A 27,911-nucleotide genomic window follows, 5' to 3' on the forward strand; every position below is an offset into this window, starting at 1 on the left:
CAGGTGTTCTTCTGGCTTAAAAGACGTGGTTCATCCAGTTGACGATGGTTCGCCATGTTGAAGGATGTTTCTTGAGATTCATATCCGTGAAAAGGACTGGATTTCTTAATGTTCGTTCTCCATGTTGAAGGATGTTTATTGTGACTCTTATTCCGTAAAATGGACTGGATTTATTAATGTGTGGACTGTATATGTTCGAGCAAAGAAAGAGGAGGAGACACAGGATGCAGCAGCTCTTATGGGGCTATACAGGATGTGATGTATGTACAAGCATCATGGGAAATGTAGTTTTTATTGCATACAAAACGTTTTTCATTGGCTGCTGTGAGTGGCAAATATAAGAAAGAGAAGCATAATCCTCGCCTCCGTGTCCTTAATAGAATTGAAAATTCTTGGCGCGAATGCTAGCTAATTTTTGATTATACAACACATATGCTAGTTTATTTTCACACAGTCTCTACTTCAACCACATACTGCCGTCTTATTGAGGTTCCAGACGGTAATTTACTGTGGTCGCCATTTTGCTATGCTAATTTACATGACAACACTTTTTACAAGCACCTCAACGCTGTTCCCTTTTACAAGGCATTATTCGCATTTACAAAACCTGATACTATCTCTTCAAAGGGAAGAGGCAGCCACCTTGTACAGCAATTGAAAGACCGCTTCTTTTTCGCTTTGAATGGAAAACCAAAACGAGACAAGGTTTAAAAGTATCCTTCAGTTTCTGCAACAAGTTATACCACATAATGTTATCGTGTTAGCACGCATTGTCAACGTTTTTAAGAGCTATGTTATCTCTTAGATTTTGGTATGGAATGACTACTTTTTAGAAATGTGACCAAAAATATTTAAAACATTTAAAATTAAATTTTGTAGACTTTCCCCTACGAAAAATGTACATTTACTGCGTGCTTTGACAAATGTATTTATTAGGTTTCTAAAATGGTGTATTTTGGAGGGAAAAAATCAGTTTCGCTTTCACCACAATCCTTTCAAGTAATGTTCTTTTACTTTCTTTTGAAGCAAAGTCTTTCAAATAATTGTTTGCATGGATCCACTCAAGAACAGTGGACTATTTTTTCATATTACTATGTATTGTGCATATTTTTTAGCGCAGTATTCTAAAAATAATACAGGCATATTTGGGAAAACACCTCTCACTAAATATATTTGGGGGGGCATAAATGACTAGAATTCATTGTCACACATTCCTTTTCTTTACTTTATCTAACATTCTCACATTTATTACATGGAACCGCTTGGGCGCTATGTGAATTTAACTGAATAAAATGTGTATTTTTGCCACAGATTTTAAACACGTGATCAGCGTGTCTCTTTCCACTACCCGGCAGACCACTTTGGCTCTTTGTGTTCCTGTACAGTGTGTGCACTTAGAGCACCTATTTGCTTAATAGGCAGTCACAAGTGCAGGTATCTTGCAGGATACAGGGTCATGATTTGAATAGTACAACAGGTGCAGTGGCGCTGGGCCTAGAAGTTGTCAGAACTCCTCTGAATGCCTAATATTGCTATATTTTACTACTAAACTGGCAGTGACAATTGCAGTCACCTTGCAGTTAAAAGGGGCATATTTTAAATGGTGAATCAGGTGCTGTGGCACCGGGGCAAAACGTCTAGGAACCCCACTAAATGCAGAATATTGCTTAATTTTACTACTAAACAGGCAGTCTCAAGGGCAGTTATCCAGCAGGCACTAGGGTAATAATTTTAAGGATGCAGCAGGTGAAGTAACACCAGGACCAAAAGCTCTAGCCACCCCACTAAGCACCTAATATTGCTATATTTAGCAACTAAATAGGCAGTCACAAGTGCATCATATCATAACTCCTCTAAAAACCACATATTGTAGATTTTATTACTAAACAGTCAGTCACAAATGCAGTTATCTGGCAAGCACTAGGGGCAGGAATTGAATTGTGCAGCAGGTGCAGTGGCAACAAGCCCAAAAGTTGTTATAACTCCTCTGAACACATAATATTGGTATAACATCAAATAATTATGTATTTTCCCTCTTTAATTTCATTTTTCAAAATATTACTATTACTTACCCACACCAGACCACTAGTAACAGCACAATATATTGCTTTTTGTCCATAAACAAGTCATAAAACTTTAACAGACCTTATGTAACTTACAATGTACAACTACTCAAGAAGCTACAACTTACAACATAAAAACAGTTTAATATTATTTTTAATCACATAAGCGAAACCTAATGCATTTACCAATGCTTGTTTCTGTTTGAACTTTATTCTCTGGCCTCCGTGTGGGCTGAGTGATGGCAGCCCATTGTCTCTCTTTCGAGGTGCCATGGGTTCCCTCTTGTTGTGATGAACCAAAAAGGTGTGTGGTTGTTCATGGCTGCAAATGTACTGTTTAGTGCTAGGTATTTGATGCTACTAGAGGTGTTCATATATCGGGGCATATTTTGGATTACGCCTATATCGAATGTGCACTTTAAAATTATTGGCAACAGTGCCCATGTTTGGCTGGCGTCTTCCAGGATAATATTGCTTTTGAAATGACCTCTTTAGGCGCTTGTTGGCATTACTGGCTGAGGAAACTGGGAGGTTGGAGTGGGACTCATTTTGGCAATGGGGTCATATGCGTCTTCCTCAGACTTTGTGCCAGGGATCGACCTTGTCTAAACTGGGTGAGATGCACTTCTTGGGGGGAGAGAGGATTTCTGCTCGGTGAGCATTTTACTGCTGTAACTCTTGATGTGCATTTTACATCTCAAACAGACTTGGTGGACAATGCACAAGCTGTTGCAGTTGGCCTGGAGTTCTGCAGTTTTTAGAAGGGGTTTCACCTGGTAGAACAAAGGTTTGTGTGGGTATGAACAGACCCTCCCATTGTTATCTTTCTGTGAAGTGGCTGCATTTCTAGATGTTATTGAGGGGGAATTTGCAGAATGTCCACAGTATGCATACCTCGAGCACTGGTTTCATTGAGCCTTATTTTTAAGTGTGCTAGGGGGCTGCACTTTATGTTTTTATGCAGTTATATATTCTGTTGTTGTCTATGCACCATAAATGCTGGAATTAAAGTACGTTGCATCTATTTTCCAATGATTCTTTGTGGCTTCTTTTAAATGTTTAAGGGATAAGATGCAGTTGGTGTGTTTTGCGGCTTCAGTGTTAGCAGCACCTTAACTGATCAGATATGTGTGGCTTGTGACTCACTGTTGCATTCAACTTTGCACATTTGTTGTTATGTGCATATATCCATTGGATGGATACAGGGAACCAATGACTGTATATAAAATATCCTAAATATTTTCTGTCCTTGCACCTGTGCGTTGTATTCTTAGATATGAACATGAAATGGCGCTTCTGCTCATGGTAAAGTTTGCAAAGATCCAGAAACAGGTAAAGGGCACATCCCAGATTCAGCTACTGGTTACTTGCTCCGTTATTCTTATTTTGGATTAGTCCACATGGTCAGCGACTAGCTGCCGCCTCCCCCCCAATCCGGCACCCAACACCCAGGAACGTGGACACGAGACGTCTTTACTTTTTGGAAGGCGGGCGCTAGTCGCCCGGCCGTATTTATTAAAGTATGAAATTAAAAAAGGTTTTTAATTGCATAATCAACAATTTATACAAAAATCAGCAGGACATTTAGATACACAATTATTATCAACAAGTTTGAGAGCCTGACCTTAACAAAACTCTAATACATGTTGTTTCCTAACCGAGACTAAACATCCTCATCTTGATTTTTGTACATTTCTGGCCATATGGCAGGGTCACTACCGGTGTCAGGTCCTACAAGCTGCGCCTCCCCATGAGACGTGCGCATGCGCAGTGTTACCCCGGGAATTGCCCGGTCTACGCCCTGAACTCCATTTACCCACTAAAGGAGGGCCCTTACTCTGCGCCGGTGGCGTCATGAGTCCACGCGCGCGGGGTGGCTACCAGCCTAAGGAAAGCGTGAACTACTCCTACCCGCGCTCCTTTGCTTTGCAGCATCCATTACCTTGCCCCTGGAGTTCTAGGAGTGGCCCGCAGGCCCCTCCCCCTGGGCGGGAACCTCCATAGGATGATGCCCGCCCCCTCAGACCTCAAATATGTGCTCACCGATAATGACCTTACCGCATGCCCCATACCTAATAAATACGACGACCTATGGGAAAAAATTCTAAAGGACAGCTACACTGGCTAATAAATAACAGTATCAACGTATAGCTACAAAGGGAAAAAAGGCCTAAAGACACTTGGCATCAAATACAATTCATTTCACACATGGTTTGCTAAAAAAGGGGAAAATATTCCTAAACAAAAGCATCAACAAAATATACCAACAGTTCCCTTTCTACTACCCTGTGAGACATGTGGACAGTACCTTCAAAACTTACCATTCAACCAGACATAAGAACTGCTACAAGTCTTTTGTTCCAAGGGATGGTGGGTGGGAAAACAAAGAAGCCCCGAGCGCGGGGCACACCGTTCAGCGAGGGAGCGTCCAGGGACAAGGGGGTCTCCTGGGCGCTCCCCACCTCTTTATTCCCGAGGGGCCAGGCGGCCCCTCCTATAGCCCGCCCCCCCTGACCCGGACCTTCTACCTTGGATCCGGGTCAGGGAGGCCGCCGGCCAATCGGCGGTGGGTCGCGCCCCCCAGGGCACGCCCCCACCGCCGAGTGACAACAATGGGGGAAAAGGGGGGGCGACGGTCGCCGCGCCGCCATGCGTGCGGGGGGGCCGAGGGCCCCCCCTTTTCACATGGTCAGCGACTAGCTGCCGCCTCCCCCCCAATCCGGCACCCAACACCCAGGAACGTGGACACGAGACGTCTTTACTTTTTGGAAGGCGGGCGCTAGTCGCCCGGCCGTATTTATTAAAGTATGAAATTAAAAAAGGTTTTTAATTGCATAATCAACAATTTATACAAAAATCAGCAGGACATTTAGATACACAATTATTATCAACAAGTTTGAGAGCCTGACCTTAACAAAACTCTAATACATGTTGTTTCCTAACCGAGACTAAACATCCTCATCTTGATTTTTGTACATTTCTGGCCATATGGCAGGGTCACTACCGGTGTCAGGTCCTACAAGCTGCGCCTCCCCATGAGACGTGCGCATGCGCAGTGTTACCCCGGGAATTGCCCGGTCTACGCCCTGAACTCCATTTACCCACTAAAGGAGGGCCCTTACTCTGCGCCGGTGGCGTCATGAGTCCACGCGCGCGGGGTGGCTACCAGCCTAAGGAAAGCGTGAACTACTCCTACCCGCGCTCCTTTGCTTTGCAGCATCCATTACCTTGCCCCTGGAGTTCTAGGAGTGGCCCGCAGGCCCCTCCCCCTGGGCGGGAACCTCCATAGGATGATGCCCGCCCCCTCAGACCTCAAATATGTGCTCACCGATAATGACCTTACCGCCACAGGCCAGCATTGTTAACCGACGATCTGGCCTCCCCCTGCCTAGACCTACCCTAGAAAATTCTCACTTCAGCAACATCTTCCAACCAGGCCCTGACTTCATCAGACCACAGGGCCCTTCCTTCCTCCGTTAAATGGACTCCCCTCACCAGGTAGAACAAATACACCCATGTTGGATCATCTACAACCGAGGGGGGGGCTTGAAATAATTTGTCCCATTGTGTGTTGATCCTCTTTATCGAATGATTCAACGCCCTGACCGAGTCCCCGCCACCACGGGATAAGTTGAGACCCTACTACTGTGCCACCCGGGCAAGTCCTGAAGACCCACCCACAGTGGAGATGAACTCATCAATGAGTATTCGCCTCCCCAGTTTGGCCAATTCAGTCCCCCCTAGGTGAAGTATCACCACTGACAGGGGGTCGGGCTGCTGAGCTAAAAGTCCCTGCAAGAAGTTCCTGGACTGACCATGGCACAGACCCTTAAACCAACTCTTCCCTGTCCTGCGTCCAGCCTGTTGCTTGTGCTGGCACATTGTAGCTCCTCAACTTCTGGTGATGAGTTCCTCCCCTGCGTGACAGGTTTGAGAAACTGCAAGAACCAGGAAAAGGCCAAGAAAACCTGGGTGACAAATTTCCCACTTCCCCCTTAGGGAATGGGTAGCACTTACACCTGCCAGCAATACTTGGGCCCTTGGTGTCCTCTTTCTCAACGTATGCTTCCCTTTTGACGTCCACCCGCTGCTGATGCTGCGGTGTGGAGGACTCCTCAGATATCCGCCATGGACCCAGCCGTGACTGACGTAAGCATCCCTTGGGCTGTCCACCTGTTGCAGCTGTTGTGATGTGGAGCACTCCAGGTATCCACCATGGACCCGGTCATACATAAATTGGAAAGATAGACACAAACCATTAGTGTTCCGGCAATAACTGCTGTACACGCCTTAAACTTACATTACCATCAGTCGCTAAGTTTTAGATAATCTTAGTGCCAGATCACTACACATTAACATGTCGACAGTAAATGTTACCATGGTAGGCTGTAAAATTGGCTTCCTATTTTCACAATCATTGTTACACAAGAAAGTTGTGCTGCAGGCGAGGACATCGCCTCTTACTCCTGGTTTTCTACCCACGTCTTCATGCATAGGATCTATGTGTAAAACAAGACAGCCTACTTAACAGTGCAGCATCACAGTCTTTAGCTCAAAGAATTAGCACAGCCCTAACTCCGCCAGGCCATACGCTGGCCCAAGGACCTTTTCCGCTCGCCACTTTGGCTTCTGGGAAATATCATCCCAGCCAACCGGACATGATCACATGCATCCCCCGAACTATGTGATGCCGCAACTAGGCTCTTGGGCACCTTTTAGGTGTGACATCAGGGTGTGTATCATTATCAGTACCCCAAGTGGTCTTTCTAAAGGCTCTTGGCCCTGTCTCTATGCCATTCGTGGTTCCCCCACCATATTAATAATATGTGGCTTTTGGTACCCCCTTAGAGCTCAACGTATATGGTGCTAAATTACTGTGTGCTATATAAGTTTTCACACTGCAATTATTCGCCTCAAATCTCATCATAGGCTCAACGTATATTGTGCCAATTTACTTGTGTGTTAAATAAGTTTACTGACTGAACTAAAGGGGTGTGTTTAGTACAAATCCATATATTTGTTGGTATACACCTGTTCTTTTTCATTTACTCATTCATGAGATTAAAGACTGGTAAAACAAGCTGCTCTATATTCCCTCATGACTTAGCTGAAGGCTGCACGCAATACAGCTAACCCTAGGATAGCTTACTAATAATGTTGACTTTAACCTATCATCCATGAAGGGTCGTTTGGACAGGTGCAATGTTTGGACTGGTGGAATGTCCCCCCTAGAATAGTGAACAGCACCTCATATGGTGCTTACCTCCACAATGCAATAAGTCCATTGTTTATACCTTATTCTTGAATGGTTCCATGATTGTACTCACTATCACCTCAGCAGACACCAATGATAGTCATTCTAGAGCGTCAAAATGCCTACTCCCTCGAGGTCCGGGCTTGGCTACGCAGGATCACCGCAAGCAGAAGACCGCCGACCTCCCCCTCCACACGAGGATATAAACAAAGAAGCCCCGAGCGCGGGGCACACCGTTCAGCGAGGGAGCGTCCAGGGACAAGGGGGTTTCCTGGGCGCTCCCCACCTCTTTATTCCCGAGGGGCCAGGCGGCCCCTCCTATAGCCCGCCCCCCCTGACCCGGACCTTCTACCTTGGATCCGGGTCAGGGAGGCCGCCGGCCAATCGGCGGTGAGTCGCGCCCCCCAGGGCACGCCCCCACCGCCGAGTGACAACAATGGGGGAAAAGGGGGGGCGACGGTCGCCGCGCCGCCATGCGTGCGGGGGGGCCGAGGGCACCCCCTTTTCAATAGGACAGAACAAATAGGATGGGCGATGGATCAGCCCTCTTCAGCCATTGGCTTGTTTGCCAGCATCCTTCTCTTTTTGGGCCAGCCCACAACAAAGGCATTTTGTATAATTATATGTGGCTCCGAAGTGAAAGTTCTACTCCATGAACTTCTGCTTCTCAATATAATCTTGGCATTGCTGCCACACAGGGCGCTGCTGCGTGTGTCCAGCAAATTGTGAAAGTGAATTATGAACTACCGTACACAAGCTGTATTCTGCAATATTCTCTCTCCGTGCTGTCGCTCTTTTTTCGAGCTGTGTCTCCTGGTGCACGCTCTACTGAGCAGTATATTTGGCTGGCACTAGGCGATCAGACTGCCGGAGCTCTTCAACACACCGAGCACAGTTGATTTGGAAATTTGCATTTTCCAAATGAAGGTGCTGTGGCAGGCTCAAACCAAGCGTGTCATTGCTATTTAGGGCTTTCGCAGCTAAAGTAACAGGGCGATTTCTACTACCTCAGTGCGGCTGTGCCTAACTGGATGCTCTGTGCGTGACTTCATGCATATAAGATCGTGGCCCCAGGAGTACTGCAGCTGCTGCCCGTGACCTTCGGATTCCGTCCTGCTGCTTCCCTGCTCCCCATCCATAAAGTGCCATCTCGTTATCCCTTCGCAGTCAAGGACTGCTTCCCCACCTTGTTAATGCGAGGCCCCGCCCCTCTGTCATGGAGTGCTCGAGTTCCGTTCTTCTCGCGCTGCTCTATTATTGTATTGTATTGTAATTGCATTTATATATTGGGCACAAACACGAGCCTAGCAAACTTGTAGGCTAGAGAGAAAGGAGTTTTAATAAGAAGTAGGAGAGGAGGAGAGAATATGGCGTTAATGCCAGAGTTGACGACTTTGGAACTAGACAACAACATTTGAGTGTCTGCGTCGGCTAAACAACCTGTGATTCTGAGCAAAAATCGCGTAATCTTACCGTACCAAGAAGAAAACGAACGAAGGTGTCCATGTGTATGGTAACTGCTCCACAACCATTTCCCTTAGCTTTCCCTTCCCTCGTGTGCCTTTTTAGGTTTCGACCTAGCGAGGGCACTGCTTGCAGTGCCCCGCCCAGGGCGAAAACTTTTGTCAACAGTATGGATGTTCGGCACGCCTCTGTTTCCCATTGGCTAGCTCCATAAATGGACGCTAGCCATTGGCAAACAGAGGCGTCCGTCATCCTGCGAGGCGACTCGTGGGCGTTTCTGGAGAATTTTTCTCATCCGGCCCCTTTTGTCACGTCAATGCGGCGGTGGGCGGGGCTTTTTTTTTTTTGCTCGTCGAGGTTTGTTTTGGCCATTCTGCCGCCGGAGGAAGTCCAGGTGAGTGCTTCTTCAGCTTTATTGTGGCCAGGTGGTTCGTTTTCGTTGGTTTCATGACGCTCTTGCTAAGTCACGTACCATAATCGTTCCTATTAACCCGAAGTGGTCCGTCATCAAAGTTAGGTAAACGTTTTCAGCCCCCCCCCATGCCTGCTCGCCAGTCGGCACCAGAGCGATCTTCTGCGTCGGGCGGTTTGTGGCTCATGGCTACTAGTTGCCCTGAATCCCCAGGGTGGTGACGTGAATTTCCTTGCCTGTCCGAGCTGCAGGGTTATGCCACGCTCTCGCTGCCTTTATGAGCACAGCAGTGGGTGGGTCACAGCCGCCTGGTGGCATCCATCGTGTGTGTTTGCCGGAGCCCTTCTTGTAGGGGCGTCGTGAGGTCACACGGGTTTCCTAGTTAAAGCATCTTCCGCTGATGCAAAACCCTTTTGTTTGACGTGTTTGCAGGAGCAGAACTTTCGACGTGAGTGCCCAGGGCTTCAGTGAGGCCAGGCACAGCCCTTGTGTTGTTGGAAGCGACCCCCATCCCACAGTGGGGCTGCAGGCAGGTCCCGGGGCTGAATCCGCCGGGCAGCACCTTACCAGCACAAGCCTGCGCACTGGGTGATCCTTCGTTGTGCAGAGGCACCCCCTCCCCGTGGGGCTGCAGGCGGGCCCTGGGGGCAGAATGCAGCCGGGCGCTGCCTTAGCAGTGCAAGGTTTGGCACTGCGCGATCCTTCTCTATACAAGGCAGGCCCTGGGGGCTGAATCCGCCGATCGCCTCCTTGGCAGTGCGCGATCCTTCGCTGCTCCGATGCAGGCCTCCCTCACCCCAGCGGGGCTGCAGACAGTCCCTGGGGACAGGATCCAGCCGGGCGCCTCCCTAGCAGTGCACGGCTGCGATTGGCACAGCGCTGGCCGGCTGCCACCGGGCCGCGCAGAGCCGCTGCCTCTAATCCCCGGGGCCCCGCTTCCCACGCTGCTGCTGTGCGATGGGGCTCGGGCCAGCACTGCCGCGGGCCGCACTCGTGGGTGCGTTGGGTCAGCGGTACAGGCCTCGTCCGTCACACGTGGAGGCTCTGGTGTGGGCACCTGGGGTGTACCTGCACACACCGGACGTCGGCGGGAGGTGTGACAGGTGCTTTAAGTGTGCTTTCGATGATGGCGGCGGCACGGTTTATATAGAGGTGTTCCCTTTGTAGGCCTCTGCTTTTCTGTGCGCCTCTCTAAAGCTGACAATCTATTTCCCGGGATCCCATAACGTGGTACTAACGGGCTGCCTACCCTCCTGAAGCTTGCTACATAAAGTGTTAACTGTAAAGTGCCAACTGTAATAACAATTCGGTACTACTTTCGGAGCAGGGGGCGCTGTAAGAATTGAGGCCAGCGGTAGGGGAGGTGTGTCGTGATCAAACTCTGCCATGCGAGACTCTTGAGATCTGATCAGATCTACAAAAGACACTTTTTGTAGGGTGTATTCAATTTTGTGATTGCTCTCGGTTAAATTGTGTTCCTCGTCGCCGTCTGCACAGTGTACCTCTCACATCTATGAGTATTTTTGTTTCAAGCTGAACGCGCATCTCATGTTTATCCACTGCAAAGATCAAATTTCCCCTCCTGATCTGTGCATTGTGCCAACTTGTTCCCCATTACCTCCTCTTTGGTGACGTAAAGCAAGGGAAGAACCAGACAACTAAAGTACCCCCAACTTTTAACAATATCCCAAAATGACGGCGAGTAAAAACGCACCTGTCCGCCCTTCCCAGCACCCGTCCACCCAGGCAGGATTTTCATTTCCCCCCCCCCCCCACCCCCCCGGGGCAAGGTGCGGGTGGACCCGTCCTACGCGCCTAGAGTGAATTAGGCGCTTATTAGACGCACGGCGACCCTCGCAGCGCCGGCCTGCGGGCTGAGGCGTGAGCGAGTAGGGTCAGGCATGGAGGGAAATGCGCTTTGTCGGAGTCCATAAAAGGAACTGGTGAATAAACTGCTCGTTGCCGTCTATTAGCGGTTTGTAAGTGAGCTCGGAGGGGAGTCTGTCGGGAACGTTTCATATGTGGGCTGTGGTAAGTAACACTGATGTATGGTGTGTGGTGTGCAGGCTCGCGGTAGCACGGTGTGGCGATGGGGCAGGAGTCAAGGGCAGGGAAGGGCCCTACCAGTGGTCGAATGGAAATACAAGTGTTGTAAAATATGCTTTACGAAAGCCGATGGATTTGGCAGTTTCTATATTTTTCTCATTTTACTGATGTCTCTGGGAAGCCGATGGCTTTGGGCTCCTAGCAGCAACCTGCTATTAGTCATTTTCTAGCGTTTTACAGCACTTCAGTGAACTTTTGCGTTAGTAGTGCTTGAGTGGAGTGTAATAGAGGGTTTAAAAAAGAATCGCTTTTATTGATGGGCGCAAGGAATGCCTCACTGTAGTACAGCTATGGTACTCTGCACCCACCCATCCCCTAATGTTCCCCCAGTTGGTGCTTTTCAGTTGGGTTTAGTTTAGTTACAGCCGCACAGTGAGTAATTCAAGCATTCCACCCATCACCTTGTTTTACGTGTTTCAAAAATATGACCAAATTAAAAAATACACTTAAAGTTATACTTTCAATGCTTTTTATACTTTACTTTAAAGAACCGTAGCCTAAACCCATCTGTAGTTTAAGTAATTCAAAAGCTAAAAAAAATGTCCTTATGCTTTGCGTAGTGCCCGTGACGAAGTACAGTTAAGCCGCTCCGACTACGAAGTTGTCAGATCATGTTTTTTCACATTCGTTTTGAAGTTCTTGTGTAATTGAATTTTGTTTTGACAGAACGTACTTTATCATGTGCAGTGCTAGCTTCATACATATTTAAATAGATGTGTCCAATGGAATGAATATTCGTTCGTTGCCCATATAGATTTTAGCTTCAAAGAATGTGCACAGGATAGACCGAATTTACGTGTGTTCGTCCCAACTGACATTGACGGGACACCGGGTAGGTGCCTGCGCTCCCTTCCTGTGTCATGGGCGGGTAACTTCGTGTGCTTCGAAGCAGGTTGTCCTCCGTGTGTCCTTGTGCTCAGATAGGCTGTGTTCCTCGTGGCCTTTGGGAGGAAGCCCGTAGTGCAAGTAGTGTTGGGGGGGGGGGGAAGGGGAAAAGGGGTGCATATCAAATCAGGTGAAACTGTACACGGCAGATATTAATCTATTAAGCCTTCCGTTTTAAAATCGCTCAAAGAACAGTAAGCAAGTATTTGGCTGTGAAACTCGTTCACACTCGTATGCTACATCATGCAGATGTAGTATACATTCTCTTTAGACGCCAGGTCCCCCGCAGACCCACTTTCTACCAGTTGCAGTGATGCCCGCGGGCTGGCCGCCTCACGCCTGGTTATCAGTGAGCCCCGCAGCGTTATCCTAGTCATCTGTCAAGACGCTGGCCCCAGCCACTTTTACATCCACAGAGAAAGCAGTGGGGGGGTCGGAAGGGACGCTGCGTCGGGTGGGGGAGGAGTGAATGAACTCCATTGCCAAAGTTTACCAATGTTTGTGCACATGCATAGACGTCTTTAATTAATTAATTCTGCTTTAGATGGCTTTGGCATTTATGGGCGTTTAATGCAAATGTCCGTTTCATTATCTGCATCATTTAACACGTACTTCACTGGCAATTTGAGTGCCGAGTTACTTGCAATGTGTTACTGTGTCGTGTATGAGTGTGTGGGTCCGTGGGAAGAAAGTGTGTGAGGTATTGAGTGCACTTTGGTGTGTGATGTTGTTGCATACTTTTGTTTGTTGGCCACATGGATGGGAGGGCGGGCCCCAGGGTATTCTGATGCAGACGTCCTGTTTGTGTGGAGGATGCGTAAGCCACAGGGTTGAAATTCCATGTGCTGTTTGCGTGGGGTGTGTGTGTAGTCCACTGGGTTGAATGCTTGTGTGCTGTTTGCGTGGCGGGTAAATACTCCACTGAACTGAATGCCTATTTGCTTGGAGTCTGCATACTCCACTGGGTTGAAGTTCCATATGCGGTTAGCTTGGTCGGTGAGTACTCCACTGGTTTTAATGCCCATATGCTGTTTGCGTGGATAGTGATTACTCCACTGCATTGAATGCCTGTTTGCTGGAGGGTACATACTCCACTGGGTTGAATGCCTGTGTGCTCTTTGCGTGGCAGGTACATACTCCATCACGTCGAAAGCCTATTTTCTCTTTCCATACAGTGTGTGTACTCCTGTTTGCATGGAACGTGCATACTTTACTGGGTGTGATGGCCATGCAGAGTATTGGTGTTGAGGTTATTTATGGTTGTGTGTGCCTTTTATGGGTGTGTACTTGAGTTCCCTGTGTGAGGGGGTGTGTGAGATTGTGTGTGCTGCTATTTGCTCTGTGTGAAGGTGTGAATGGTGGTGTTCAGCTCAAAGCTTATTTCCTGTACGTTGTATGCATGGTTCATGAAGTTCTATTTTACTTTCATTGTTTCAGTGTTATGTTCCTTTAGTTTGGCTGTTATGTATTCAGTTTCTTGTGTTCCTTTTATGTTCTTGTACTTTATTGAGCTACTGTTCGTGCGGGGGGGCGAGTGAGGGGGAGATGTGTGCTATTACCCCTGTGCCCTCAGCTCTTACCTGTGCCCTCAGCTCTTACCCCTCTGCCCTCAGCTCTTACCCCTCTGCCCTCCGCTCTTACCCCTCTGCCCTCAGCTCTTACCCTGCCCTGTGCCCTCAGCTCTTCCTAGGCCCTCGCTTCTGACTCCTGCGCCCTCAGCTCTTACCTCTGCGCTCAGCTCTCACCCCTCAGCTCTCACCCCTCTGCCCTCAGCACATACCCCTCTGCCCTCAGCTCTTACCCTCTGCCCTCAGCTCTTACCCTGCCCTGTGCCCTCAGCTCTTCCTAGGCCCTCGCTTCTGACTCCTGTGCCCTCAGCCCTTACCTCTGCCCTCAGCTCTCACCCCTCTGCCCTCAGCTCTCACCCCTCTGCTCTCACCCCTCTGCCCTCCGCTCTCACCCCTCTGCCCTCAGCTCTCACCCCTCTGCCCTCAGCTCTCACCCCTCTGCCCTCTGCCCTCAGCTCTCAGCCCTCTGCCCTCAGCTCTCAGCCCTCTGCCCTCAGCACTCACCCCTCTGCCCTCAGCTCTTACCCCTGTGCCCTCTGCCCTCACCCGTGCCCTCAGCTCTGACACCTGTGCCCTGTGACCTTCACCGGTGACCATGGCCAGCATGGCGGGGGAGATCGTGGCCTTGCTGCTGGCCCTGTCAGGCTGGGTGCTGGTCTGCTCCACGCTGCCCACCAAGCACCGACTACTGGAAGTGTGTGGCTCTGTGTGTATGTGTGTGGCTCTGCGTGTGGCTCTGTAGGTATGTATGTGTGTGGGACTCTGTGTGGGTCTGTGTGTTTGTGTGTGGCATTTGCGAGAGATTAAGCTATTGGCATTGTAAATGGCAGTGCCATTTATTTATCTATTTTCAAAACCAACACAAATAAAAATGTTGTCATTTACAATGCCAATAGCTCTAACTTTTTCAAAGGCGAGACCGTTGCATTGTAAATGCTTGATTTATCGGTTTTCAAAACCAACACATAAATACAAATTTTGTCATTTACAATGCCAATAGCTATAACTTTTCCAAAGGCGAAACCATTGCATTGTAAATGCTTGTTAGTCATCCTTCCCTTTCCCCTACTTCTCTCCGCTATTCTCCTGCAGCGCTTTGAACCTGCTTTAGTCTGCCATTGGCACTTTAGGATCTAATAATGGTACCGGTTTAACTGTATCAGTGTTCAGGTTCTGTAATATTTTTTAACTTGTATGCAGTCATGGTGTTCTAGAGGTTCAGCCCCAGTCCCTTCTTGCGCTGCCTTCCTACCCTGTGATGCAGTGTTGCCGCTGCGCTCTCTAATACAGTCAGGGCTTTAAAAGGACAAAAATAAGTGCATGTACTCATCAAAAGGAGGGATAGATTGGGGGCGAAGTTTGGCAGGCATAAGGGCGGTTCTAAAGGCAGAACAAGAGGCGGAGATATGTTTTTGACCTTTTCAAGCTTTTTATGCAAGAAATCTACAGACAGTGTTAGAATATCAGATGTATCTCTCCATTAGTTTTTTATACTAATAACCATTTATATATCACTTACCAACCAGTGTTTATTACTACCCAAAGTAACCCTTTGTCAGCAACCTTAAAAAATTTAAAGATTGAGGAAAAACCAGTAAGGTTATATAAATATATTTGCCTTGTTGTTGAATGTAGGTCCTTGGTGCAGTGGCACAACTAACTAAGATATATGCAAAGGGTGTGAACTTGTGACCTACAAGGAAGACTAGGATCTATGCAACAAAAGCAGCATCCCACTTAGCTTTCTACGTAAATAAAATAAATTAAAAAAAATCTCTGATCTACTTGTTGCATGCTGTACTTTCCAGCAGGCACAATGAAGCTCTATGCAATTTTATAGTGAGTGCATTACCCACCGGAGTTATTAATTTCATTGCTACTCATGGTGTCCCAATCTTACTTAATTAAGAGAAAGGCCCCGGCTTCCTGTTTCTTACGATTAGTAAATGTGCTTATCTGCAAAAATGCGATCAATTCATCAGACACTCTTTTCATTCTCGGCACTAATGCCGTCTAAAATGGAAACCAGAGTTGATTTCCAAGGGACATACTTTGTGTTATGTTATGTTATTTTATTACGCGTACAGATACTCAGGATTGTCCCGGCGCAGAGCCAATAGTGGGGTGGAGAAATACATTGAGACAAAAAGATTAGTTTTCAGGAGCTTTCTAAAAACAAGTGGATCCTTGGTATTTCAAAGAGACAACGGGAGGGTGTTCCATGCCACTGCCGCTTTCCGGGCGACGGAGCTGCCACCTGACCTCTGGCATTTAAAGCAGGGAACCCGAGCCAGAAGTTGAGATGAGGAACGCAGCTGTCTCAGAGGGGCATAAAAAGAGAAGCGTTTTAGCAAATAAGTGGGTCCTTGGCCATAGAGAGCATGATAAGCAAGGATTAGTGATTTGAATTTTACCCTTACCGCCACGGGCAGCCTGTGCAAAGAGCGCAGATGGTGGCTCAGACTACTTCTGGTGGATAATTCCAGAAGAAACCTGGCTGCCACATTCTGGATTACCTGAAGCTTTTTCAGCAGGTAGCCAGGGATGCCCACATAGAGAGTATTGCATAGTCCAGTCAAGAAAGAACAAGGGCACGGATGACTGTCTCCTTAGCGGCCCTGGGCAACAGGGGTAGGAACTTCGTAAGAGTTTTAAGAAGGCCAAAGCAAGCCCTGGCCAGCTTCTTGACCTGAGTGTGGAAGGAGAGGTTCTGTTCAAACCATACCCTCACATTTTTAACAGGCTTCCCAGTAGAGGTAGACAAGGGGGACTCTGGCGGCCAGAGGGTGTCCCTAAACTTAGTAGGAAATTTCCCAAAGAGGAGAATCTCGGACTTCATCTCTGACTTAATCTGTAACTTCAGTTAGCAGCACATTCTACCTCTCGCTGCCACTGGATGAGGAATGTTGACACAGAGACACTGGCAAAATTGCTGCTGGTGGCTCAACCTTTCAACATTCCATTTTATGTGGTTGAAAAGAAGTGTGGTGATATTAGATGATTAAAGGTATCTACTGGGTTATCTGCATACACTCTGTGTAATTAAAATATACACCATTATCTCCGTTGGATAATTTTAATTGCTTTAAATTATTTTGTTGACATTACTTTGCAGTATTTAGGGCGAGCCCAGTTATGTTAATTTAGATAATAACTTATATTGTACGCCTCATATACTTAATATAGTAAATGTCAAATGTACTCTTGCATTTTGAACTGTTAATGAAATAACTATTTTTAAAAAGCAACAGACATTTACATTACATTACAAATGGCAAGAGGGTCTTTCTAAATCGAAATATGACTACTGACATGAAGTCCCCGTCAGGAGATAGGGCATATTATAATTACATTTGTTTTCTGAGCTTGCACCAAAATACCTTGTATCAAGGACCATCTGGGAGTGCAAAATAGGAGAAAAAATTATGTTTTCCTGCTTTTGGCGTCCAATCAGTGTGCAATACATTACAACCATGAGTGTGAGTTACACCCATGCACCTAGTCATTAATTAAATGTATTGGCTTTTGATAAAAATACAGCTGTATACTTCCTTGTGGCATGTAAGCCCAGATGGTTTAGTGCTAGCTAGCTGCAAACATCTCTGTTCATATCACATTTTTCACTGGCTTCCCTCCTTTTCTTCCGTTCATGGTTGATGAACGGGATCAGTGAGCTTGGTAATGAAATTAAATGAATGAAATGAAAGTCGTTTTTGTATAGCGTGGTAGCTACCCATCCTAGCGCTACGGACACGAGCAAGAACAGAGGATGTTGGAAGCTGAAAATGTAGTTAAAAAGGAAGGTTTTTAGATATTTTCGGAAAGCGAGTAGGTTGGGTTCCGCCCGCAGAGGGAGGGGATGATCATTCCATAGCTTGGCCGCGTTGAAGGAGAAGGAGCGGCCCCAACATCTTTATCTCAGAACTTTAGGAACAAGGGCAAGATGGGCTGTAGCTGATCGAAGCTGTCTGGGGGGCTGAGAGGGAGAGATCAGGGAGTGACAGATGTCCAGGCCAGTTTTCCAGAGGGCTCTGTGGGCGATACATAGGGCCTTGATTTGGGTTTGCTCCGTGACTGGAAGCCAATGCTGTTCCCTCAGGCCCGGCCTAGAAGAATGCCGGCGGGGAATTTGAAGCAGAGTTGGGGCAGCGCAGTTTTGAATAATCTGAAGCATTTGAATAGTGGATTGAGGGGCCCCCAGGTACAGAGCGTTCCCATAATGTAAGCGAGACAGGATTATCCCCTGTACCATAATCTGTCTCACCTGGTAGGGGAGCAGAGGGATGATTTTGCATATTAGTCTGAGAAGACCGTAGCAGGAGGCGGATAGCACCACTGCCTGTTGGTTGAAATTGAGTGAACTATCCAACCAGATGCCTAAACTTTTTATTGTACTTTTTGGAAGAGGGGGGTCCAAGACAGGGAGGCCACAATAGATGTGCATTGAATGAAGGAGCGTGACCCAAGAGCAGCAGCTCTGTTTTTTCTCCGTTTAGTTCCAGACAGGAGCGAGTCATCCAGTTAGCCACTTGCACGAGGCAACCGCTCAGATTGGATGCAGGGGCGTTCGGCTGACTCAGAGCCACTACCAGCTGAGTGTTATCGGCATAAGTGATGATATTAATGCCGAAGGGACGGACAATCTCAGCTAGGGGGCTCATATATACATTAAATAATGTAGGGCTCAGGGAGGAGCCCTGAGGGACGCCGCAGCCGAGCAGGAAACTGGGTGAGACATGGTCAGCTTCAAAGACCTGGAAGGTACGTTCTGTCAGGAAAGACCGGAACCATGTAATAGCATTTTCTGTGACACCTAAGGTGGTAAGTCGGTGTAGCAGAATTTCATGGTATACCGTGTCAAACGCGGCGCTTAGGTCTAAAAGAATAATTGCTGTGGTGCCTCCCTGATCCAAGATACGTCTTGCTTCCTCCGTTCCTGCGAGAAGGGCAGTCTCAGTACTGTGTTTTGGACGGAACCCGGTTTGAGAGGGGTTGAGTGGATTGTTATTCCCCAAAAAGTCAACCAGTGTTATATTTATATGTTTCTCCAATATCTTGCTCAGCCAAGGGAGCAAAGAGATTGATCTGTAGTTGCCCGGGTTTTCTTGGTCCAGAGTGGGCTTCTTTAATAAAGCCCTGACCATAGCCCGCTTCCAAGGGGGAGGGACAATGCTAACTGAAATAGAAGCATTGAGCAGGTTCAAGACAGTTGGAAGGATATTATCTATAGGGAAGAGGTGTGGCGCCGCGGCCAGGGCGACTGACGCTGGAATCTGGGGATCAGGGTTCGATCCCCGGCTCCGGCGGCAGGTTAGCCCAGCACCATGTGACTCTGGGCAATAGCTCGCTTAATCTTCCCGACGGCCCCCAGCGCCTAGAGACCCTAACGGGTGATTGTGCGCTTTACAAATGTGGATTATTATTATTATTATAACAGGCAACAGGGCTTGTGGGGGGTTGGGTCAAGAGGAGAACCAGATTTGACCTTGTACATAAGGGACGTCAGTGTGCTAGAATCAAGAAGAGGAAAGGAATCCAAGGTGACTGCATTAGCTGCTCCAGAGCTGGTATCGTGCGGCAAGGCAGATGCGAGCTGGGGAGGGGGGAAAGAAGTGTAGATACTTTGTATTTTGTCTATGAAAAATTCTGCTACATTATTGCATCGGGTTTGGGTATCTGTGGTGTTGGGAGGGATCTGGGGGAGTTTAAGCAGAATTTTAGCAATGCAGTAGATTTCCTTAGGTGCTGAGGCAGCTGCTATAAAGCTGCCTGAGATTCTTTAATTTCCTTCTTGTATGTTTTTATCGCTTCAAAATTTTACTAGGGGGAGAGTAATCGGTTCACCAGTTCCTCTCTAACTTTCTGCAGTTACGATTCAGTTCCTGTAACTTCGAAGAATACCATGGTGCAGATGGACTACCACGTAAAGCCTGAGAAGATTTCAGGGGAAGTATGGTGTCAAGAGAGCTAGATATCCAGCTATTATATTCCTCATTTGCTGTTATGGGGTTAGTGTTGGAGGCATTGAGGATTGGTACCCAGAGTTCAGCCGAGAGTCTGGGCCAATTACGTTGCTTATGGGTAATTGGGGCTGATGAGGAGGGCAAATAGGAGAAGTCCCACAAAAGGGGGATCAGAAAATGATCTGTCCAAGGAAGCGGATGGAGTGTCCCTACTGTGAGGTATAAACAGTTACTAAATACTGGATCAAGAGTGTGGCCTTTTCCAGGAGTAGATTCAAGTATTAATTGTTTAAACTGTAGGGCCTCCAAGCTCGCCGTTAATTGCCTGGTATTATGGTCAGAGGGATTATCCAAATGTAGGTTGAGGTCTCCAAGGATTGAAAAATTGGCTGGTGTGGAGGCTAAGTTGGCCATGATGGATGGAAGGGCACATAGAAACTGTCCAAGAGCCCCGGGAGGACGATAAATAAGAATCCCGGAGAACGTGTTTGTAATGAGATCCCATATTGATGGTTAGAGATACAGAAAGCAAGCGAAAACTTTTTGTTCTTTCCAGGCAAATTGAGAATACCCACCGCAGGCAACAATATTTTTATTACTGGAAAAAATGCTTGTATGTGTTTTGTAGATGCACACTATCAAGTATTTGACTCTTGCATAGTGCTCAACATCTTGTCTTGTGATAGATGTACTGGCAAATTTGTGTTAAAAAGTCTAATGGCGGACGTTTATATATAGCGATTTCTGCTACAGAAGCGTCATTGAAGCCCTGTGTTATCGTGAACAATGCCTTCCACACCCTCACCCATTAGGTTTTACAGCCTCCTGTCTATGCCCGCTGTGTAAGAACAAAGGATAAATTAACTTCCGTGCAGCCACACCTCTGGTCTGATGACTGCTAGAGCAGTACATGCAGATCACTGTGTACTGGTGACAAGAGCAGCTGTCTTTTGGCCCAGCCCAGGCTTCCACTGTGACTAAAAGTTGAAGGTGTTGCCGAGGTGATCGATGAACGGAGCGACATCTGCGTCAAAGCCAGGCCCTCGTGTGTACCGGTACTCTCCTTGTTCGAGGAAAAGTGCTGGTACCCAATGGGAGAAAATGAAAAAGTGCCAGTACTCAGTACCAGTGCCTACCGGCCCAATTAAAGCACTGAATACAGTGCCCCGTTTCCACCCATCTTGTTCTGTTTTGGGTGTGTGTGCTCAGCCAATAGATCAACGATCCTGGTAAACTCTGGGCTACAGCCAAAGGAGCTTAAATGAATCATTACCAGAATTCTGATTTTTTTTTGTTTCATAAAAGCAAAAATGTATCCTGTTCTCCATTACTAGCAAGTTGCAATGTTTTTAAGAATCATCTGAGTGGGAAGTTAGCTTTATTATTTGCTGCTCTAATACAGAATGGTAATGTGTTACACCAGCAAGTACTCTGCGCCCCCTACACTAGAGTTTTGGGGGCCTGTACACAAAGGTAAATTTACACTTGTAAATGTACTTATGTGTAAATCTACACTTGCACCTCAGTGTAAATCTACACTTTTGTGCTGTTCACCATTTACAAGTGTAAATTTACACCTGAAAGTAGATTTAAATGCATCCGCACCCTACGTTTAGGGGGTAAATCAAAGTTTCAATGTATGAGTGTAAAGTTACTACTAGGAACTTTTAACATATAGATGGAGATCCCGTCCAGTATACAAGTATATGGACAACTTTGTATTTTTTTTTTTTATTGAAAAGACTATAAAGAACATGCAATTTGACTGGGCCTGGCATCAGCCGTGTAATTACAATCACAGATGCAAGGAGTCAATGGAAACAACAAGACAGTATAATGTACGTTAGGGTAAGCAGCACATTGGCCGGCAGTTCAATTCTCTAAAGTGTGAGGTTTATATTACAATGGAAGACAAGCACCTGTTGGAGAGCAGCAATACCTTTGTAATATGGTAAACTTTAAAGTCATGACCACAACAACACCCATAGGTCACCACTATTTACCTGCATGGCATTGTCATCCAGGGACAGCACACCCAACAGTCATCCTCCCTTACCCCCCCACTGCTGATACATCCTCGCCCTTCGTCTCTCGTGTCTCCTTGCCAATTAGGTGGGTCTCGTATGGACCCCAATGGCTCCTGAGGCAACTCTGGGGAAGGAGCAACTCACTGTACATGTCAGATTGTGTGTTACGATAAAACATATCAACATGCCATTGTTTACGTTTAAGTAGTAGACCAATGGCGACCAACTGCCTAACCTCCCTATCAATTTCCCTTTTGTATCCCAGCAATGCCAGCAGCGGGGCAAACTCTAATGATTCTCCAGTGATGGCCTCCAGCTCGTGGAAAATTATTTGCCAGAACGCATGCATCCCAGGGCAAAAACAAGCAAGATGTGCAAATCCAGTTACACTCTCTCCTCAATGCTGGCATTTAGCAGACTCTCGTAGGCCAGATCGGAATAGATGTTCTGGATTGTAATAAACCCAGTTGATTCACTTGAAGTTTACCAGCCTGTGCCTTTCATTCAACAAGACAGTCCGAACAACAGAACAGCAATACTGCCCGCGTTTGTCACTTATGGCCACACCTAGGTCCCTCTGCCACTCAAGCCGAGCGTTGGTCAACCCAGGTCTACATGCTTCTTGTAAATACGCATACAATATTGCTACTAGCCTGATGAGGGCATCTACCAGTAGTAAGGAGGACAGTGTTGGCATGTTTGGGGCTTCAAACTATCGTCAAGCAGCAATCCCTGTAATGTGTGTCTTGCTCTGTAATAACAGTAGCAAGTGACAGCTGTTGGTGTGTCACCCTATCACGGAACCAACTCCCACGTGCACTCTGTGCCATCCTGAAAGAAGTCCCACATGGTGCTGATCAAGAGTGTATGTAAGGCCAGTGATGCGTGTTTCTCCTGACCCATGGGCAATCAGGAACACCAACTGAATGGAATATGCGGTGAATACAGTATGGAGCCAGCATGTCGCTTCAGGAGACCACGCAAAGCATGCACTGTAACATTTAAAGAATCAAAGACGTCATAACGCTGCGTCTCGTTTCGAAACAGCACTTGATGTAGTGTATGAGGATCTGCGGCATCACTCAGAGGTTTGATTATTTGCTCAGTTTCAGAAGCATCACTATTAGGGCCTCACGCATGGAGACTGCCTACACCATTTTCTCATATAGTGTGACTAACTGAGGGACCAGTAGGTCTTGGTAGGCCTTATAAAAGGCCACTGTAAGCCCGTCCCTGCCCGGCTCCTTCCCTGATTGCAGGCCCTTAAGCACCCCTCGTTGCAGCGGTGCCATTAAATGTTCCCTATGCTCAGCAGTGGTAAGCCAGGTCATAGCTATATGTGCTGAAAAATCAGTGGTAGCATCCTCATCATGGGGGGATTTGTGACTTGTACAAGGCGGCATAATAGCCGTGAAATCTATCTGCAATCTGACCCGTGTCGCTTAGTGGCTGTACTTGCTCATCTTGTATTTCTAGTATAACATCGGACTCCCTGCTAGGGCACAGTTATGCTGCTAAAGTGGCCCTGGGACATTCCCCATCCCCATATACATGTATGATAGCATATTTTCCTCAGTGGTTAACTTTGCTTTTAGCCGTCTCATAAAACTTATCTATCTTTGCTTTAATATCCCTAATGAGGCGTCGTCGGCTGAGCTCTGATGTCCCTGCTTCAATCCTGCATTCTCTCCTAAAGACGCGTCAAGCGGCCTCTCAGCGACCTAAGGACACCAGACTGTTTAGATATCATGACACATTTGATGCAGGACTTGTAGGCCTCCCAGACAATTGAAAAGTTATCGACTGTTCCGACTTTAATGTTATGTTATGATATGTTAATGCGGCTTGTATAGCGCACAGCTATACAAGCCGTGATACGCACAGTGTACGCACTGTGCAGATACGCACAGTGAACAGAAAACCAAGTAGCTGTCAGAAGTATCTTAAATTAGGCTAGAGAAAAGAGGAACGTTTTAACAGCTCTCCTGAAAGCAAGTACACAGTCCATGCCACGGGTCTGTTCAGGCAAAGAATTCCACAGCATAGCTGCCAGGTAGCGAAAGGAACGACCTCCCGCATGGCTGCGCTTAACCCGCAGAACAGCAACCAACTGCTGCCCTGCCGACCGCAGCCTGCGTGTGGGACTATACAGAGTGAGCAAATTGTTCAACAAACTGGGACTAGCAAATTTCACAATCTTGAAAGATAGGCACAGTGACTTGAATTGAATCTGTTTCTCCATGGGAAGCCAAAGTAGCTTTCGGATAGTATCAGCAACAGAACAGACTCGCGGAAGGCCTACCAAAGCTCGGGCAGCGGCATTTTGGACGCGTTGCATCTGACATATTTCGGCCTCATTTGCCCCAAGTAAAAGAGAGCTGGCATAATCGAGGCGGGAAAGGATGGTAGCCTGTATAACCAGCTGACGAGTAGTGGGGTCAAAAAACTTCAGAAGGGTTTAAGACCCCGCAACAGGCCGAAACAAGTGCCAGCAACTTTCCTAGTATGGTCTCGGAAACTAAGGGATGAGTCCATCCACACCCCGAGATTTTTCGCCAAAGTCTTTGGCGTGGGGAGTACACCCAAAACAGTTGGCCACCACTGCTCGCTCCATAGACTAGTGTGCTTCCCAACCAACAAAACCTCGGTTTTGTTGGCATTGAGTTGCAGACGATTGGAAGCCATCCATCGAGCCACCGCCGCCATCCCATCTATGAACCTAGAGGCATTAGGGGAGGATCCTTCGGCCAAGGTGACAACCAGCTGCGTATCGTTGGCATATGAGACCATCACAAGATCCCATTGCCTGGCGACCGCAGCCAAAGGTTGGACATAAAGATTAAACAATGCCGGGCTCAGAGCTGAGCCCTGAGGTACCCCCTGATCAATAGTATGGGCCTGAGAGAGAAACGGAGGTGCGGACACTCTGAACGAACTTTCAGTCAGAAAAGATCTGAACCATTTCAGAGCACACCGATCACTCCAGCTTCCTCAAGCCGCTGTAGCAGGATGTCATGTGAGACCATGTCAAAGGCGGCACTGAGGTCTAACAGAATGAGTGCCGCACTTTGACCGGCATCAAGAATGGACCGCAGGTGCTCAGTAGTGGCCAAGAGATTGGTCTCCGTACTATGTCCCGAACGAAACCCATTCTGAGAAATATCCAAGAGATCATTGGCATTCAGGAATTGGGTAAGCACGTTGTTAACATGTGCCTCTGCAACTTTAGCCGCCCAAGGGAGCAGGGAAATAGGCCTGAAGTTTTCCGGTTTGGAGGAGTCCAGTGTGGGTTTCTTGAGAATAGGGGACACCCAAGCCTGTTTCCAAAGAGCAGGTACAGTAGCAGTGGAAAAAGAGGCATTGATTACGTGGCAGAGTGGGGCCTGAAAAATAGGGAAGGACTCTCTAAACTGTGAAGGCCTCATGGGGTCAGCAGGAGAGCGGAACAAATCCTGAATGGCCTGGGCCATTTCAGCTTTTAAGGCCGAGTCCAAAAAAGAGTAGCCGGCGGACCCAAGCGAATGCAGTAGCCCTCTGGGTTCAGAGTTCCAGCTCCAGCACCACACTGATCAGACTAGGTCAAGAAAAAACAGCCCCTTCGATACAAGCCAAAAGTCTATTTGTGTGTGGATGTCATGTATTGTGGAATAGTGAGTGTACCTCGTCCCAGTGGGGGATCTGTGATGCCAAACATCGAGAAGGCTCTCCCAATCAGCAATGTCCATGAGTTAGGGAGACCAGAATTTTAAAGCAAAAAAACGGGACATTTCACAAAAATAGAAGAAGGACTCAAGCGAGCGCGCAGAATGACAGTGCTCCTCAGCACAGAATTACAAAACAGGCAGTAAGAACATATATAAGAAGCTATTTTTAAACCCAGTACCTTGCATGTGAATTAAATTACTTTCTTGGAACAACTGCTAACTATCCCTGCTTTGTAAAACATAAAAAAACACCTCCCCCTGTTTTTAGTTGACCCTCTCCAAAAAGCGGGACACAGGGCCGGCTCTAGGGCGGTGCGACCGGTGCCACCGCACCGGGTGCGGACTTCGCACAGGGGCGTAAAAGCACCTGCTGCCGCGTTCCTGGCCTCTAGCAGTGTTCAGGCAGCAATTAAAATGTCAATAAAACTATGGTGATTAATGTTCTTCCAGGCGAGATCGGAGTTTTGTCTAATAGAAGTTTTGACTCAAGGAAGTTGGTATTCTTGGTTAGGTAGTGCAGAGGGTTGACATGCCTGCTGCACAGAACATGTACCATGCAGGTCACAAAGTGAAGGTAACGTAAACAGGTCAGTGGGTTACTGCGTTTGTCAGAGACTTCATTTTGTTAGCTGCAGTTTACAGTGAGCTAATAACTGTCAAAGAACTGCTGGCAGCGTTCAATGTATAGATTAGAACATATGGTTTTTTTCCCCAGACTTTCATTATTCTAATGTTGCGAAAAGGGTTCACTTGGGTACAAATCTGTTCTTGTCATTAAAGAGAGCCCCAATCCATTGTGTTACATTTTAAATTCAGAGTTTGTGCTTCTCCAGACCAAGTACTCTTCAACTATACTGCCTATCAATATGGATGACATGTAAATTCACCCCTTGTTATCCTTTGTCTTATGTAACATGTCCTATAAACTGATTTGTACACCTATGATTGATAGTCTCTGTGTAATGTGTGCATTATGTACAGTGCTCTGACACCCTTCACCTTTATGAGAGCCACTATAAAATTTATTAAATGCATCTGAGAGAGAGTGGTTATGGAGACTGTTAAAGGGTAGTAGGGAGGGAATCCGTGGCGGAGGTGGTCATTGGGAGGGGGGGCACCAAAAAACATTGTCGCACTGGGCGCCACCAGTGCTAAAGCCGGCCCTGCCGGGACATGAGCTAAATTTCTCAAAATCTGCCTGGATAGCTGGTGAAAAACGGAGACCATCCTGGCAAATCCGGGACGCCTGGTCAGCCTACCATGAGTGCTAGTATAGCAATAGATGGTCGACGTAGGGGACCCTTGGAACAATCACATTCAGGATTTAAGACACAGTTAAAATTCCCACCCCAAATCTGTGGCAGGTCACTCCACTGGAGGAGGGGCGCACTGAGAAAAAAAATAAAATTGTGGATTATCATAATTGGTTCCATACACCCCTACAAACAATACAGCCAAGTCCTCTTTGTAGCAACGAGCTATTACGATCCTACCCCATTGGTCTATGCATATCTCTTTTAAACTAATCCCTGATCTGTAGCTAACCCTAATCAGTACTTCAGGGCCATGCAAGGTGCAGCCCGCTGCATAGCAAAAGTCCTGCATTCTACGCCTAGTCAATATACTGCTTCCTGGGGCTATGTGGGTTTCTTGCCTTATCGCAACCTCTGTCCTATGCTTTTTAAGATATGCCACCACCTTTGGTATCTTTCTATTGTCATTTAGACCTCTGATATTCCATGTAAGAAATCAAATCAGTGGACGACTAGGTGTGCCTGCCACTGTCAGCCCTATGTTAGCCATCGACCAGTGCTTCATACTTTCCTCATGCTTAGCCACCCAGCATAAAAAAAACACTTTTCCATAAACAACAAATCAAGAACATTTACAATGAATATCCCACCCAAGCCATGTAATCCCACCACTTGCATAGCATTTTGACATCCCTCCCAGCCCGCCTTATCCCAAAAAAATTAACAATAAAAGGCGGTAAACACATAGGGGTAAATGCTGCCTGGTGCAATGCTCTGTGCCGGCCTAAACCACATGTAGCCACATGTAAAACATTGTACGTGCCCAGAATATGGAAGGAGGAAATATTGGAATACACTGATAGCACCACATAGCACCTCCATATCGAACATGAAAATAATGAAATTACATAGTGGTAAGAGTGCTATACAGCATAGGACAAAGAACATACAAAGGGAGAGCTTTCATGCTACAACTGGATCACTCTTACCAGTGTCCAAAGCAAATATTGTAGGCAGGAGGTAGAAACTAGGGCACAACCTCAGCCCCGAGTCTCACAGTTCTTCATCATTAGGGGGCTGTATGAACCCCCATTCCAGTCACAGTGGGCCAAAGGCCAGGGCGCACTTTCTGCCTAATTCCACTGTAGTTACCTCAGCTGGCATTGGCAAACATGATTAACCACAGTATTACATCATTGTTCATCCATGTCC

The 27,911-nt window shown here is 47.1% G+C and overlaps 1 protein-coding gene across 1 annotated transcript in view; it reads right to left on the reverse strand.

Moving 5' to 3' along the window:
• The window catches only part of CERS6 (ceramide synthase 6), an 853,755-nt gene that overhangs the window by 780,538 nt on the left and 45,306 nt on the right, over positions 1–27,911 (reverse strand). The window lies entirely within an intron of this gene.

The sequence above is a fragment of the Lissotriton helveticus genome, chromosome 3_1 (assembly GCF_964261635.1).
Source record: "Lissotriton helveticus chromosome 3_1, aLisHel1.1, whole genome shotgun sequence".
NCBI classification, from domain to species: domain Eukaryota; kingdom Metazoa; phylum Chordata; class Amphibia; order Caudata; family Salamandridae; genus Lissotriton; species Lissotriton helveticus.